Here is a 9,966-nt window from a genome sequence, read left to right as displayed (position 1 = left end):
TCCTAAAGATATTGAATCAGAATCTTCTAGAATGGAACTCAGAATTTCATAGTTTAAAAATTCCCTAGGTAATTCTAATGGATCCAATCATTGGACCAAAGTTTGGGGAACTACTATGGATTATACCACTTTATCCTCACTAACTTCATTTGTAAAATGGGAGTAATAAGTATCTATTTCATAGAATTGTTACAAGTGATACCTAATATGCACTGAATCTTTGCTGCATGCCAGGCACTGTGCTAAGACCTTTCCATTTATCATTGCATTTTACTCTTACAACAACCCTGTGAAGTAGATATTAGATTATCCCCACTTTACAGATGAGACAACTGAGTTATAAGTAATTTGATAAAAACTCATCCAGCTAGCAAGTGTGGAGAGCTAGCACACTGACTGCTGGGGTTAAGGTTTTGGGCAGCCACAACTAAGATTGAGTTATTTGTCACCTAAGACCCTTTATCTTGCTCTTACAAGCATCTGTTAAGACATGTCTGCCCTCAGCCTGCCTTTGAGTGGTTGGTTCCCCAGGGTGAGACTCCACATTTATCCCTGATAGAGTCAGCCCATTGCTCTAATACTGAATTTGGCTTAAGTCATATAATGATGTCTCTTCCCCTCCTGGCTTTTTGCCATCTGGAAATGCAGGGCAAGTCTTCTGGTTTTCATTCAGGACACTGATCAAAGTCCCGAAGTCTGGGCCTGGGAGAGAGACTTCTGTCATCCCTATGGTAACTGGTGTGGTACAGAGGATTCTGGGGGAAAAAAAATTGGGTTTGAATCATGGCTCTGCCACCTACTGTGTGACCTTGGGCTTGCAAATTAAACTCTGAGTTTCAGTTTCCTCATCTGTAAAATGGGACAACAATAGTTCTCTCACAAGGTGGTTATGAGGATTAGGGGAGAAAATGCAGGGAAAACACTTAGCACAGTGCCTGGCACATAGTGGAGGGTGCGCCAATGTTGATTCCCTCCACCCTTCCTTTGGGTCCATGTGGGCTCATTACTCAGTAATTTTACCTTATGGTTACTTAATCAGTTATTAGTCCAATTAATTATACTAGCATCTTTATTTCTTCATTTGTCCACAATACCTTGTCAAGTGCTTTGCTAAAGTTCCATTTAAACAGAGTCTTCTCATCAAATGGGAGCAAAGACAGAGCAAATAGCAGTAAGATTCCACCTGCGTGCAAACTTGGGAAAAATAGTGAGCTGCCAATGAAGATGGCTGACCTTGGAAACAGTTAGCATTCAGTCCACAAGCACGTGTTGGGCAAACACTTTGTGCCTGGCAATACGCTGGGGCTGAGCAGTGGTTTGATAACAAAGCACAACATCTGCGTTCAAGGAGCTCAAGAGACACAGGCTAGTCTGGGTCACAGCGTCAGGTCAATTGATTTAATTCCATTTGTCCATATACCCAGCCAACAAACTTTTATGGAACAGTTGCCAGGTGCTGGGCACCTGGCCCCACCCCTCCACCTCACCACCCCACCCTGCCAGGTGCTGAAGGGGAGCTGGCATGGATAACAAAAAAGAAGACGCTGTCCTTGTATTCAGGGAGCTTAACATCTACAAGGGTTGGGAGTTCTTTGTGCTAAAGGCCCTCTACCAAGCGCTTGAGATGCAAAAACGAGACAGGTCCTCTCAGCAATCAAGTCGCGTGTCGTTTCGGAATTTTTATTTTCGGTGACTATCTGTTTCCTTCCGTCTCGCAACCTAGACAGCTTTTGCTTTTCGCAGTGGAGCCCAGAGCTGGCGGGCGGGCGTCTGCCGCACAGTAGGTGGTCAAAACCTGGCTACTGGAAGGAAACGCGACAGAACCGCCGCGCGCCTGTTTTCGCTTTGGAACCAGAGTGACAGCTCCAGCGGGACGCCTGGAGGTCAGGACGCACGGAGGGAACGCGAGAACACTTGCAGTGCTGGGGTGGAAACGCTTCTAGCAATACGAAGTGTTCTTCCCTCGTTTGGACGTTGGCAAACCAGGGGCTTTAGGCAGGGTCTGGCACTGCGTGTTCCTAAAATCGGTTTCCTAGATGGAGTTGGAGGGAGGGAAGTCGGGAAGCGCTGGTGTTAGCCAGGCGCCCGAGCGGAGACGGGAAGGGCGCGGGGTGAGAGCGGGCGGCCGGACGCCAGCGGGGACCGAGAAGAGGGATATCCCGGGCGACCGCGAGGCGCGCGGCGTCCGCACCGCAGTGGCCACTGAGTGAGAGACTCGAGGGGAGAGGGAGAGGGCAGGCGAGAGGAAATCCAGAAGGTCGCGCCGATTGGTCCTCCGCTCGGGGCGTGCGCTCCTGGGCGCCACATGATTGGCGGCGGGAAAGTAGCAGGTAAACCGGCCCCCGCCGCCTCGCCATTGGTCGGCGGCCCCTCCAGCTGACACATAACTGGGCCGCGGGCCGCCGAGCCGCGCGCGGATTGGCCAGGGGTGGCCGCCGAGACCGGCTCCCTTCGGGCGCTCGGATTGGCTGGCGGGAAGAGGCAGGTATCCGGGCTCCGCGGCTTCTCCATTGGTGGGCGGGGACGGGGGGTTGGGCACAGCGATTGGTGGGCGGGGGGCCGGGCCTGGGCCGGCGGGGAGCGGATTGGTCGGAAAGTAGGTTAGTGGTGCGACATTTAGGGAAGGCAGAAAGTAGGTCAGGGACGGAGGTGCCTGTTTACCCGCGCCGGACTCACCGCCGCCGCCGCCGCGGGATCCGAGTGCGGGCGAGGGCGCGGGCGCTCCCGGCGAGCCACGGTGAGTGTCGGGCGGCGGCGGCCGGCGGCGCGGCCCCGGGCACCCCGTCGGGCCGTTGGCACCCTCGCAGGCGCGGCGCCCCGGCCGCTGCCCCGGGCGCAGCCCGGCCGCCGGGGAACCCTGCCCGACGTGCCCGCTGCCCGCCTTAAAGGGCCCGTGCCCGCTCCCTGCCCCCACCCGGCCGCGGGGAGGCTGCGCCCCTTAAAGGCGCCGCGCCCGTCCGCCCCCATCCTCCTCGCGGGGGCTGGCGCTGCGGGCTGGGGCGGGCAGAGGTGCCGCAGGCGCCCTTAAAGGGACCGGAGAGTGTCCGCGGGAGTATCCGCTTCTCCTTCGCGGGCATCGCTACCTGGCGGGGGGAGGAGGCAGCCAGCTCCCTCTTAAAGGGACAGCTCTGTCTGTTCGGCGCAGTGACTCGGCTGAGGGCGAGTCCTCGGTACATCTCTGGGCGCTGCGGGGACCCCCGAGGGGACCCTCCTTAGCAGCTGCGCCCCAAGGGCGTTGGGCGAACGATGCTGCGTCTGCCCTTCCTCCCCCTCTCCACTTCCCTTTGGCGAGCTTGTGAAGCTGGGTGGGGGTGGGGAGGGCGTCTCCGTCGGGCTTGGGGAGTCCGAGCCTGCCCGGCCCTTCGGCCCTGTCGCCGGGGCTGGCGCTGCACCGGGAATCCCCCGGCCGGGCATGGGGCTGGCCCCAGCCTGCGGACTTTCGTCGGGCCTGCGCCGCCGTCGGGGTCCTGGGCGGCCCCGGGAGGATCTCCTGTGGTCTGCGGGCAGGTGCGCGACGGCGCGGGGATGTCGCCCGGCGCCCAGGTGCGGGCCAGGAGCCGGCCCTGGAGCCCCGCGGAGGGCGCAGCGAGGCTGGCTCAAGCTCGGGTTTTGACAGATGTCAGGGAAGAAAAAGGTTCCCGCTCGCGATTACGGGCATGGGTAGCCCAGAGAGCTCGGGTTTGCTGGGAGGAAGAAGAGGAAGGTAGAAATTAACGCCGACCTTGTGGGGCGCGTGCCAGCCACCCCGAAGGGTCGCGAGAGCCGGCTGTGGGGCGCGCGCTGGTGCCGGACGGCGGGCGCAGGGGAAGGAAGGGCTGCCCGGGACATTGGCGTCTGCTGTCAAGTTTGTGCCGGCCGGCGGGACACCCAGCTGGCACCCCTCTCCCCGCACCTCCTCTCCCTGTTCCCTCCCCCGCCTCGGCTCCTTCCCGGTCACCTAGCATGGTTCTGGCACTTTGGCGCCTGTGGTCTCTAACCTCGTCTTACATCACTACTCCTCGGCAAGGAATTATTAGCCAAGTTTTCTCACCCAGCTTCCAGAAATCAGAGTCGGTGTTTATGAAGAAGCATTTCTTGACACTACCCGCATGCCCGTATTTCTAGGATCTTCGTTTTCTAAAAATCCATAAAAGCTGCTCATTAGATGCATCTCATTTCCCACCACTCTTGTCCTTCTGACATTGGCTGCTATTCCCCTCTTAATCTATTTTCGTATGACAACTATTATTTTAATTCTTCTGGTCCCGTTGATATCAGGATCTGTCAATTTGGGTTGGTGGAGTTTTTAATTAATGTGCCCGTTGAATCATGAGCTTAAAATAATCATTGCTGCTCCTGAGCAGTTTTGAATAATCTCATGCTCTCCGTGCTTGCATGACTTTTAATAAAAAATCGCTGCTGTTAAATTTGATTTTCATATCAATGAAATTCCCAAATATATTTTAAAACACAAAATTTAATCTTTCAGTCCATGCTTTGTTACTGAGTTTATTGATAAATCTTTAAAAACTGTTTGTTGAACCCGTTAAGAAGGCTGGAAGTTTCCTGGACAGGATTTGAAATTGCCTTGATCATCTGAAGTGGATGTGTAGAGGCATTTTGGTTTTGATTGTAGATGAAGCCAGTGAAAAATAACAATAAGTTAAAACTCTAGTTAGATTTGTATTTTATTCCAATCCCTGAAGTTTAAAAAGGGGGAGAAAGAGCAGGTGTGGTAGAAAAGCACTAACCTGGGAATTAGGAGCTAGACATCCTGGTACTGTCCCAGAACTGGGCTGTCATGGCTGTGCCACCTGGGGCAAGTTACCGAACCTTTCTGGGTTCTGTTTGCCTCCGATGGAAATTAAGACCATTGAACTAGGTGATCGCAAAGGTTCCTTTTGCTCTAAAGTTCAGTAAGTCTCTAAATATTTAATACATGTGAATTCAGGTTGGTATTTACCTCCTGGCACCTCCAGAGCATCTGAGCTGAAGCGCTATTTTCATAGGAAAGTTAAGCAGATCAACAGATGGTGTTTTAAAGGATCCATTTCAAATGATTTATAAAATGATGACTACTCATGAATTTGTCTGCTATTTGCAGAAGAGGTTTTCAAGCCACAGGGTAGGAAAAGGAAGTGGCCATGTTTTCAGATTTATCCCTTTATACCAACAATCTCTATGGAATTTATATGCTAAAAGATGGACAAGCACTGTAGAAAGAATTGGCTGTGTTAACAAAACTGCATAAGAAAATGTAAAAACTAAATATTTAATATCTCTCTGGTGGAAGGGTTGCCTTCTGTGAGCTTTCTTTTTTGGTGTGATTTCATCATCAGCTCTCACTGTGGCAGGAGAAAGTTGATATTAAAGAAACAGTTTCTGCTCCTTACAATATTATAATTACAGGCAATGATTTTAGTTAGCACCATACTAAAGTAGGCACTTGCAAGAAAATAAAAAAAAATGCTTTTAAGACCTTGAGGTTTAGTTAGAAGCTCAGAGACACAGGCATGTCCTTCTCTACAGTCCTTTCTCTCCTCATTGTCACCTTATTATAAGACTCAGACTGTGAGTCTTGTAAAACACCCACCCTGTCTTTTCTCCTCCCTCTGGCTAAGCGAGACCTGCTCTGACTTAAACACTCTCAGCATCTCTCCTTTTCCACCCAAGATGTCCTGTCTCTTTCCCCATTGTCCCCTCCTCTCCTCCCAGTTCTGAGGAAGCAAGTGGATCTCTCCTTTTTTTCCTCTTTGTGGGTCCTCCCCACGGCAAGAGCCTGAGCTCTGGTGGCAGAAGGACCTGGGACTTGGGTTCAGGCTGTGTGGCCTTGGACGAGTGCTTGACCCCTCTGACCTCAGGCTCCTCCCCTTGGTGCAGTGACAGTGCCTGCCTCATGCAGTCCGTGTGAGGGTTAAGGGGGATGATGCGTGTAAGGTGCCTGGCACACAGGAAGTCTTTCCTCAGTGCCAGCTGCCACTCCCTCCCCACTCTGCCCGGGTCCTGTCACCATAGTATCCTCTGTGCAGGTTGTCCTCAGCCTCCCCTTCATGCCCCCCAAAACTATAGTCTTGATTTAGGAGAGGAAGGACAGAAGAGGCAGAAACAGACTTGCTGTGAGCCTGCTGTGTGCCCGGCAGCTTACACATGTGTACACTGGTGCCCCTGAGCCCGTGTGTCTCCTCCCTCCCTTCCCGCCAGCCTGCACGGAGCGAGAGCATCTGCTCCATCCTTAGCGCTTGCCCTCTGGCTTCTCTCCCTACCACCCTTCTTTATATTTTTTCTCAGAGCTTTCCCTAAAAACTTTAAGTCTTGAATTCCACAGGTCCATTCTTAACCCTACGTGGTGTTTCTTGGCCCCTTTGTAGCTTTTACCTCACCTGTCTTTCCCTCTTGAAATCCCTTCTTCCCTCAGCCTTTGGGGCATGCTGCTTTCATGATTCTCTTCCTGCGTCCCCCTTCAGGTAGGTGTCTGTCCTAGACACCACTGTTCATACTGTCTCCCTTGGCCTGGGGACCTGTCTCTAGTCCTGCTTTATCTCTCTGCATTAGCTGCTAACAGATCTGTTGAGGACATTGATGTCAGACAGCCTGTAGCTAGCATTTGTGGTCTTGGAGTTTCAGGTTTGCAAACTGCTTGCAAGCACTGTCCCATTGAACCCTCCTGACAGCCTGGAGCTTACATCACTTCATCCCCCAGGCTGTCCTAAGAGTCAGTTTGGTTGGGTGCTTTAGAGCACAGATGTCACATCCTAACTGTTCCCAACTAGCTTGACGACTGTGGTCAAGTTGCCTTTGTTGTCTATATCTTGGTGTCCTCATCTATAAAACTGGGATCATAGTCATCTCCACCTCAAAGAGTTGTGGAGATGTGTGGATTACATGAGTTAAAACATTGGAAAAAATGTGTCAGGCTGTTCATGGCACATGGTGAATGCTCAGTGAATGTTGGCTGTCAGTTTTGCTGTTCCTTGTTGCCTTGCCCGGGCTTCTAAGCCTGGTGTGTAGGGGTCTCCATGTCTGGCCTGCCTGTCCACCAGACGTTGGTGTGTGCCTAGGCTTGTCCAGTCAAGCTGCAGGGCTGCTCGTTCCCTGTACCAGCCCCTAGCCCCGTCCATCTGCCCCAACCCCCATTCATCACGTGTCCAAATCCTCTGCCTTTAAGACCCAGCTCAGGGGCTTGGTCCTGCAGAAACTGTTGCTTCATTTTGTTTTCCTTCCTCCCCACACCTGGCAGTCGTGTCCCCAGCTCTTGCTCTCACTGCAATTCCCTTAGGTCCCGCTGCACTCCATATTATGTTGGGCTGTTTATGGGACTATCTCACCTGCTCCTGGGAGGGGTTCATCTTGGTTTTCCCAAATGACAGGCACAGGGAGCCTTTAGGACATGCTCCTCCAATGCACATGTCACTTGAAGATCTTGAGGAACAGGAGGAGGAGATGTGGTGGGATAGACACTCAGGACCGAGCAGGGGCAGGGAGAGGGATGCACACAATAGGGAGGTAGGGCATGAGATGAGGTGTGCAACAGGTCTGCCTGAAAGGAGGGTTTGCATTGGGGATTTCACTTCAGGGGGAGATGAGACTGGATACATTTTGTCATCTTTGTTGCAGGGGATCTTTGATTGCTGGCATATAATGGAAAATGATTTTCACTTTAGAACATGTTGTCCTTTTAAATAGTGTGAACTCACATTTATCCAGCCTGGTTAAAGCAGGGGATGGATGGTCTGCCTAATCTAATATTCTGGTTCATGCTCTATCCTCTGGATTTTGTGCATATACTGAGTAAAACATTTACATGTAGTTATTCCTTCAACTCCTGTTTGAAATGTGTGACCTGGGCAAATCATATAGCTTCTTTGAGTCTAATTTACTTCATCTGCAAGATAGAAATAATAATAATTATGATACTAGCAGCTAAAACTTATTGAACACTTTCTGTCTGCCAGCGATTGTGTGAGTCACCCTGTACTTATTAACTTGTTTGGTCCTCCTAACAACCCGACGAGGTAGGTACTATTATTATCCTTACTTTACAAGTGAGGTGGTTTTGTAAACTGCCCAGGGTCACTCAGCTGGTATGGGGTGCAGCAGGATTTGTGCCCAGTGGACTCCAGAGCCTGTTCTCTAACGCTGTTGTAGATGGCTCCTGGGAGGAACCCTGTGTTAGGTCCGTACAGCATGTACCTGGTGTGTTGTTGACAAGCATGGCGCACATCTCCTTTAGAGCAGGGCTGAAGACCTCTGTAGTGGGACACAGGGCGGGAGCGTACATCTGGGTGTTACCCTGGTAGCAGTTACCAGGGTTTGTGAGCATTCCCTTCACGTCCTGGTGTGCGTGGCTGTCTCTCTGGCTTTCTCCTGTCTACCTGCGGCATTGCGCTGACACAGGCCCCATGTGGCTCAGCCAGCTTCTCCCTAGGCAGCTCCTTGTGTGCGATGAACCTATCAACATAAATCACTATCTCCCACCCCCATCTAGCCGCCTGCAGAGCTCCTCACTGGGGAGGGGACCTTTTCAAAAGTCTCTCACCTTCGTCCTCCTCTCCCCAGTTCCTTACCCCAAGACCGATGTCTGCAGGCTTGGTGTATCCGCAGTCTTGATGTGTGTGTGTGTGTGTGTGTGTGTGTGTGTGTGTGTTTAATGCCAGTTGTTCCCCGAATACATTTAGATAGTAAGGGACACATTGTTTTATGTCAAGAACCTGTTACATAAAAATGTGTTATATAATGTTCAAATATATACTGCATAGTGCAATTAGATACCACTTTTTTTTTTTCCCAAAGAATAAAACGATAATAAACACAGGCTATCCTGAATATAATTAATCCCAGATTTGGGGGACATGAAGGACATGCTCTACCTTCAGAATCTTTGTTCTGAACTTTGTTGTCCTCCTCGAGTGCTCCAAGAGCAGGACAGGGATGGGAAGCTGACCTGATTCTGCCATAGAGTGCTACTCTGAGATACTTTGGAAATTCTTTTTTGGGGAGAATGCCTTGACATGTTGCTCACTTGTGTCCCTCTCTTGCCTAAGCAGAGAGAAACAACTCTTTTTGCCCCCTCGTGCTCCTTGTGTGCCATGAACCTGTCAACATAACTCACTGTCTCCCAGCTCTTTTGCCCCCTGGTCATCTTCTGACCAGTTTTCTGCTCTGCTCTCTACTTATTTCAATTCTTCCCCCATGCTTGGCCAGCTTGGTCTTCAAATAACAGCTCTGCTGCCAGTGGCATGCAGGTGACCCCCTGTGTCCAGGCTTCCGGGCTCTCTAGAGCCCGACCCTGTTCCTCCTCACCAGCCCCGCTGCCCCGCTTGGCCTCCATTCCTGGGCCCCAGGCTTAGTTCTCTCGTCTCTCCTCTACATCCTAGGCCACCCGGTATCATACTCTCCTGCTGTGGGTCTTTGTTCAGGTTGTTCCTTGACCTGGATGGCCTTTCCCCCTTGCCTCTGCCTTGAATCTCACTTCTTTGCGAAGCCTCGTCTGATGCCATTTGCCCCCTTTGCACGCTCTCTCTCAATCTCTCTTTCTCTGTCTCTCTTACTTTTGATTGCCAGCCATTCGTTCAGAAGCAATAATACTTCATGATTAGCAAACTACTGTATCCTACCTAATCAGAAGGGCCACTTCTCTCATTTTTTAGTTGTTTCACAGTTAATTATCTTGTGTTCACTTCCCACTCTTCAGTTGTACTCATTATTGGATGAAGTTCATTGGATGCACAGCACTGTTTTAGGCACTGAGGATACTGCAGTGAACAAAACAGAGGCCCAGGAGGAGGAGACAGACAACAAACAATTAAACATGTTCACTGCTGGTAGTAGCAGGTGCTGGGGAACAAATCAAATAGAGTAAAGCAGAGTGATGAGGTGTAGTGGGAAGGAGGTTGCCTTAGCTGGATTATCAGGGGAGCTTTCTCCAAGGAGGTGACATTTGAGCTCAGCTTCAGGAAGATCTGGGGGAAGGAATCCCAGGAAGAGGGA

At 51.3% G+C, this 9,966-nt stretch overlaps 1 protein-coding gene and 1 long non-coding RNA gene across 4 annotated transcripts in view; one reads left to right on the top strand and one right to left on the bottom strand.

Moving 5' to 3' along the window:
• Positions 1–1,386: 1,386 nt before the first annotated feature.
• On the bottom strand, positions 1,387–2,756 carry LOC142870604 (uncharacterized). The gene is made up of 2 exons (XR_012918960.1): positions 2,677–2,756; positions 1,387–2,032 (listed from the first exon to the last, which is right to left on the bottom strand). It is a non-coding gene; the product is annotated as an uncharacterized LOC142870604 (long non-coding RNA).
• BMAL1 (basic helix-loop-helix ARNT like 1) overlaps positions 2,583–9,966 on the top strand; it is a 104,278-nt gene continuing 96,894 nt past the window's right edge. For all 3 annotated transcript variants that reach the window (XM_020286565.2, XM_020286562.2, XM_076002160.1), the window contains exon 1: positions 2,583–2,737. The gene's annotated coding sequence lies outside the window, so the exon portion shown is untranslated. The remainder of the gene's footprint in view (positions 2,738–9,966) is intronic.

This window comes from Microcebus murinus, chromosome 4 (genome assembly GCF_040939455.1).
Source record: "Microcebus murinus isolate Inina chromosome 4, M.murinus_Inina_mat1.0, whole genome shotgun sequence".
Classification (NCBI taxonomy): domain Eukaryota; kingdom Metazoa; phylum Chordata; class Mammalia; order Primates; family Cheirogaleidae; genus Microcebus; species Microcebus murinus.
Note: the sequence above shows the minus strand (reverse complement) of the source record. Positions and strands in the feature narration are given on the sequence as shown.